Consider the following 6,759-nt stretch of genomic DNA (forward strand, 5'->3'; position numbering starts at 1 on the left):
TTCTGATAAGATAAATAAGTAAATTACTTGTACATAGGGACCAAGGGAACTATTTCCCTAGTGCAAAGAAATAAAAGAAGAAAACAGAAAAGGTAGAACAAAAGACTTCTTCCACAAAATCCAAGCAGTCAAAGAGAAATATAAACCAAAAGTAAAAAAATGCTGAGTGATGAACATCGTATGGTTAGGACAAAAAAACCAAGATGATAAAAGCAATAAACTAAAGAATTATACAAAAGAGATGAAAAATATGACAATTTTCTTCAAAATAGTACCTTTGGGTGAAGAATCTATACTTGTAAAAAGTGAAACTGCTCTCAAAGCAGTTGGAAGAAATAAATAACCGGAAATAAATTCAGACGAGTCTAATCCAATTTTCTTAAATTTGCTTTTCTAGGTTCTCGCTACTTCACAGTGTAATTTATCTCCCAGTCCAATCAGCTTCTACCTCCACCCTTAGATGTGAATTCTAGGAAAACCTTATTTAGAGACAGCCTGGGAGTCGGCAATATCTTCTAAAGGCTTTGCCCTTGTTAAAAGTGCTGAAGTCAAACTAAATTTAATTTCTCCAACAGTTCTGCCTAAAGAGATAAAATGGGAAAGTGACTCCTTCATGCCATACGTGACAGATTTCCCTGAGCTAAGAATCTGGAACCAACTGAGCCAGTAATCGTGTGCATCCTGCCATGGAAATGTGTTCCCTTGCTCTGAGGAAGACAAGCTTATTTTCAAGTAAACATGCCCATTATTGGACTGCAAGAGTGCAAGAGTGCTCTCTTCAGCCCAGTTAGTTCATACAACCAAAGATGGCAAGACTAGGGTTGCTTCTAGTTGGAAGGTTCCTATTGCTGTCATATAAAAGACATTGTGCAGCTATTCCATCTTTTACTAGGACAACTTTCTAAAATGGGGAAAATACAGAAAAGGCAGTGTGGGCAAAACTCTGTGGTTGCAGAACATGGTATCATACAGACAGATTGCCTTGTAAAGTTCCAGGAATGAAGAGGGGCAATTGCATGGCAAAAGGCAAATTTGGAAATTATTTCAAGGATTTTCTTTTGGAACTTTGTCCTGATTCTAAGCATCATCTGGAAGTGCTTGAGGTCTTCTCCATTTGTTCTGGCATTTGCTCAACCCTGAGTCTAAAGAAAGAGAAATTGCTTTCAGGGAGGAAAAAATGTTGCTCAGAGGCAGAAGAGGGGATCTAATTCAAAACTGTAGAAGTTAAGGTTTTCAAGCCAAGTTCATATTTCTCCAGCAGAGAACAATTCATTCCCTTTAAATTTCCTTTGGATTCTTGCTCAAGAGAAGGAACAGCTGGTAGCTGGGGCTTTCTGCAAAGGGGCTTGGCGTGGACATGTCCTAGCTGGCATTGTGGCATCTGGAGAATGAGTTGGTCCTTCAGCTATTGGTATGTCCTGTAACATGAGAAACCAACTCATGGAGAATGCTGATCCAGACATCTGGAGAGCTGTTGCAGCAGCTTGGAAATTTGGCTGCATCTACGGATGAAGAATAGAAGTGTTTCTGCTCTTTTGGATGCAGTCCTTCCCTAGTGCAATTCTGCCTTGGTCTGGGGGAACTTCATCTCATTCAGCCGGGTGTGTTTCATGTTTCCTCGTTTCCCCAGCAACCCATTTCCTTCTCCTCTATGTTGGAGTTTCATAGCGCTGAACCTTGGACACAACAGGATTAATCATTAGATCGAGGCAGCCAAATGAGGCTGGTTGGGCACTCGCTGCAATGCACATATCTGAGGGTACAAAAAATATCCTATAACCCCCCCCCCCAAAAAAAAAACCCCACAATATTTCCAGGTGGATAATAATAATAATAATAGGTAAAGGTAAAGGTTTCTCCTAACGTTAAGTACAGTCATGTCTGGGGGTTGGTGCTCATCTCCATTTCTAAGCCGAAGAGCGGGCGTTGTCCGTAGACACCTCCAAGGTCATGTGGCCAGCATGACTGCATGGGAGCGCCGCTACCTTCCCGCCGGAGCGGTACCTATTGATCTACTCATATTGGTATGTTTTCGAACTGCTAGGTTGGCAGAAGCTGGAGCTAACAGCGGGCGCTCACTCCGCTCCTGGGATTTGAACCTGCAACCTTTCGGTCTGCAAGTTCAGCAGCTCAGTGCTTTAACATACTTCGCCACCGGGGCTCAATAATAATAATAATAATAATAATAATAATAATAATAATAATAATAAAAACTTTATTTCTATCCCACCATCATCTCCCAAAAGGGACTCGAGACAGCTTACAAGCACTCATAATGGAACATTACATACGGTGCAATAAATAAAGATACATCAATATCAAAGGAAAACATAATTTACATCATCAATACATAAAACAATACCACAATAAAATCAATCAACCCTAAAATAGACGTAGATAAAACGTTACGGTAATTAAAGACGTAAAATGAATAACAACCAACCAGTCATAGAAAGTGCTTTCAGTAAAAACCAACGGGTCTACAATTTAAACCTTTTAGGGCTCTATACCTATTGTAAAGCTTGGTTAAAGAGCCAAGTTTTTAGGTTGGACCAAAAACATTGGAGGGTGGGGGGTAGTCTAATTTCTCTCAGGAGGACGTTCCAGAGCCAGGGGGCCATCTCCGAGAACGCCCTCTCCCTCGTCCCCACCAACCGTACTTGTGAAGGCGGTGGGATCGAAAGGAAGGCCTCCCTGGTGGACTTCAGAGTCCATGCCAGTTCGTAAAAAGAGATGCGGTCATGAAGATAGGCTGGACCCGAATTGTATAGGGCTTTGTAGGTAATAACCTGCACTTTGAATTGAGCCCGGAAACTTGTTGGCAATCAGTGGAGCTCCTTCAATAGAGGCATAATCACTCCTTATAAGCAGCCCCAGTTAGCAGTCTGGCTGCCGACCTTTGCACTAACTGCAGTTTCTGAGCCGTCTTCAAAGGCAGCCCCACGTAGAGTGCATTGCAGTAATCCATCCTGGATGTAACTAAGGCATGGACCACCGTAGCCAAGTCAGGATTTTCAAGGTATAGTCACAGCTGGCGCACAAGTTTTAACTGCAAAAGTCCTCCCGGCCACTGCCGACACCTGAGCTTCAAGCGTCAGCACTGAGTCCAGGAGAACACCCAGACTGCAGACCAGTGTCATCGGAGAGTTTTACCCCATCAAGCACAGGTTGCCACCCTATATCCTAATCAGCCTTGCAACTGACCAGGAGGACCTCTATCTTGTCAGGATTAGGCCTCAGCTTGTTGGCCTTCATCCAATCCATCACAGCTGCCAAACACTGGTCCAGGAGCTTCCGTGGAAAAGAGTAGTAGAGTGTCATCTGCATAGAGATGGCACTCAACTCCAAAACTCCAGATGACCTCATCCTGCGTTTTCATGTAAATATTAAAAAGCATGGGGAAAAGAATGGAACTTTGTGGGACCGCACAGGTCAATGGCCAGGGGTCTAAGCAGGCATCCCCCAGCATCACCATCTGGGTACAACCCCCTAGGAAGGAGTGGAGCCACTGCAAAGCAACGATCCCAATCCCCATTCCGGAGAGTCGCCCCAGAAGGATACCATGGTCGATGGGACTCGTGTAGGTCTCCTGCTGGTGTTGGACTGAAAGTCCCAGTAGCCCTAGCTAGCATAGCCAATGTTGCAATGCAACAACATCTGAAGAGCCACATGATTCCCACCTTTGTCTTAGGTGAAAAAAAATTCTTACTTTCTAATACCACTATCTATTCCTGAGCTTTACTGATATGAGTTTTATCCCTCTGCTGTCTTTGTCATCTGGTTAATATTTTGCAGGGGAAACAGTCTTGAAGAATATTTGCATGAACATTTGAAATTAGCTTCCTTTTCAACACACCATTCTTGAAATCGAAGTAAGTGAACAGAGCTGAAAGGTGGATTCCCTATTCAACCCAAAAGTGTTGGAACAATACGATATTAAATGTGCCTCTTTAGAAATAAGCCCAACATATTAGGATGAACATAGGCCCCTTCTACACAGCCATATAAAATCTGGATTTTCTGCTTTAAACTGAATTGTAGACTTACATAATCCAGTTCAAAACAGATAATGTGGATTATCTGCTTTGATAATCTGAATTATATGGAAGTGTGAAGAGGCCATAGTCTCAGAAAGGGAGCACAAAATTGAAGTCTAAACTGTTCAGTAAGCCCCCGATGCCGCAATATGTTAAACCCTTGTGCTGGCAGGACTGCTGACCGAAAGCGGTTTGAATCCAGGGAGCAGAGTGAGCTCCTGTCTGTCAGCTCCAGCTTCCCATGGTAAAACATCAGGGCGTTCCCTGGGCAGGGCAACGTCCTTGCACACGGCCAATTCTATCACACCAGAAGCAACTTTGAGAAACCAAAAGTTTCTCAAGTCGCTCCTGACACACACAAAAAGTAATTTTCTCATTCAATTTAAGTTGCCATCCTTAATATTCCTACTCAGACATCTACCACACTGAATTCAAGTGTAGTTAAGATAGTGTAAGATTGTAGCCTAAAATATTATCAGTTGTTCAATCCATTTGAAGATTTCCCTTGAGATCAGAGTGACAGGAATAGTAAAGTTTGAACATATAACTTTACCGATTGAGAAAAACTTGATTACTTGAGCCACTCCACTAAGGTCCCTTCTACACTGACATATAACATTCAGATTATCTGCTTTGAACTGGATTATTTTGCAGTGTGGACTCATACAATCCAATTCAAAGCAGATAATGTGGATTATCTGCTTTGATAATGTGGATAATATGGCAGTGCAGAAGGGCCTAATTGAATTTCACTATACAGCAAACTCCAGAATTTCACAGGATGTTGGCATGACAGTTAAAGTGAAATATAGTACTTAACTGTGTAGTGTGTGGGCAGTCCAGGGAAGGGTAGTTTCAAAGGAAGGTTAGTGGTCAAACAACAGAGTAAGAAAGCAAATAAAACAAGGTGAGGTGATCCATAGACAAGAAACAGATAAGACTCCAATCAGAAATCAAGCAACCCAAACAAAGTCAATCCAAGAACAAGGTAAAAAAAAGGGGAAAAAAGAGGCCAATTAGATCAGAAGCCCAAGGCATTTAGGGGATGTTGAGAAAGTCCAACACAGAATACAGATGCCACTTGTTTCTAGCAGTTTTTTTACCTTTGCAACTGTGATTAAATTACTTAGGCTTTACTCAGGACTAGGCCACAGAGAGTGTAGTGTAGCATAAAGTCTTCCTATGAAAGAGACCCTCTTTTCAAGGAGTCCTGGGGTACAGTGCAGAATTAATACAGTTCGACACCTCTTTAACTGCAAATGGCTCAATGTTACAGAATCCTGGAAGCTGTAGTTTGGTGAGGCACCAGCACCCTTTGGCAGAGAAGGGTGAAGTCATTGTATAATTACCACTCCCATGATTCCATTACACTAAGCTATGGCAGTTAAACTAGTGTTAACCTGCATTAATTCTACAGTGTAGGTGCACTCCTGGGCACTTCATCAAGTTACCCATAGCCTCAATTATTATTTAATCCTATGCTGCCTTTTTCAATAGGAAGGAGGCTCTCCTAATTTCTTTTTCCAACGGATAATCCCACCACTCACTTTCCTCAAGGATCAGAGTTTGTTCAAAGTAGCTTGTGTCTCATTGCCGTTTGGTCCTAAACATGTTAGATTCTCCTTTAAAGAGGATCCTTTCAACAAAAGCACAGCATCGATAAATTATTTAGAAAAAGCATTGAAATGTGTCAGGAACCTAGGGTGAAGCAAGGAGAAGAGACACACTTCACTATGAACATGTGCTTGGGCATTGTTGGAAGCTGAACTTCTTTAATAATTCATCCTTAAGGACAAAACATGTTAAGATGATGGTGATTAGTGATCACAACTCCCATATCTTTATGTTTATATGAAAAGTGGGTAACCATTTGAATTGGAATTGCAGTGGTGAAGGAAAGAGATGTTAACATTCTCCAGCCAGACTTGTTTGTTTAATGTGTTCTTCTTTAATGTGCCATATGATTTCCCATTGTCCTTTTGCAGTTTTTGGAGAGTGTACACGGCTCCTTGGATCAGCAAGTAGATGAAGATGTCCTTCAGAAGCCAGGATGGAGGGAGAATTTACCTTTGTGGTGCCCCCTTTCCCCTTGCTACATAATAGTGGCTTTCCAGGCATAGCCAGAATAAAATACTGAAATCCTGTACAATGTTAGAAGCAATGCCCTGGCCCCAACCATGCCAGCTTCCCCTTGAGCCAACAATCAAAGTCATACATCATTCCTTGAGCAGTCAGCTTTGAGATCCTTGATGCCTACCCTGTGGACAGAAGACTACACTCAGAAAGTGGCTCCAAAGCCACTCCTCTGCTCTGACCCAATAAACCCCATTCCCCTCTCGGATCTGCAGATAAAGACTAAGATTATTCTGCTTTGTGTTTTCCCTTCTTTGTGGTGAGTGAACAGACTCCTTTTTCTTTCCCCTCATCACAGAGCTCGGGATAATACTAGCCTGCTCTCCAGTATGACCCATCAGAAGAGAACAGAAAGGCAGCACGGAATTGATGATGGGTGACCGAGCTTCTGTGGGACAACCCCTCCTCCAAGGATCATGCGCCTGGCATTACAACCGCAGGCCTTGGGTGCCGAGAGTTGCCTGCAACACAAAGCCCCTTCTGTTTGCAGAGGCTGTGCTGGAGAGGCTCCAGTGGGTCTCCGAGGAAGGCGGGGGCGGAGGGCACATTGTTTGGAGCCTTGCAGAAGGTTGTAACATTTGGACACAAC

At 42.8% G+C, this 6,759-nt stretch overlaps 1 long non-coding RNA gene across 1 annotated transcript in view; it reads left to right on the forward strand.

Moving 5' to 3' along the window:
• The window catches only part of LOC134297126 (uncharacterized), a 15,298-nt gene extending 8,896 nt beyond the window's left edge, over nucleotides 1-6,402 (forward strand). Inside the window, exons 2-3 of the long non-coding RNA XR_010003882.1 lie at nucleotides 3,796-3,872; nucleotides 6,023-6,402. This is a non-coding gene — a long non-coding RNA (uncharacterized LOC134297126). The remainder of the gene's footprint in view (nucleotides 1-3,795; nucleotides 3,873-6,022) is intronic.
• The last annotated feature ends 357 nt before the right edge of the window (nucleotides 6,403-6,759 follow it).

Source organism: Anolis carolinensis, chromosome 2 (assembly GCF_035594765.1).
Source record: "Anolis carolinensis isolate JA03-04 chromosome 2, rAnoCar3.1.pri, whole genome shotgun sequence".
Lineage (NCBI taxonomy): Eukaryota > Metazoa > Chordata > Lepidosauria > Squamata > Dactyloidae > Anolis > Anolis carolinensis.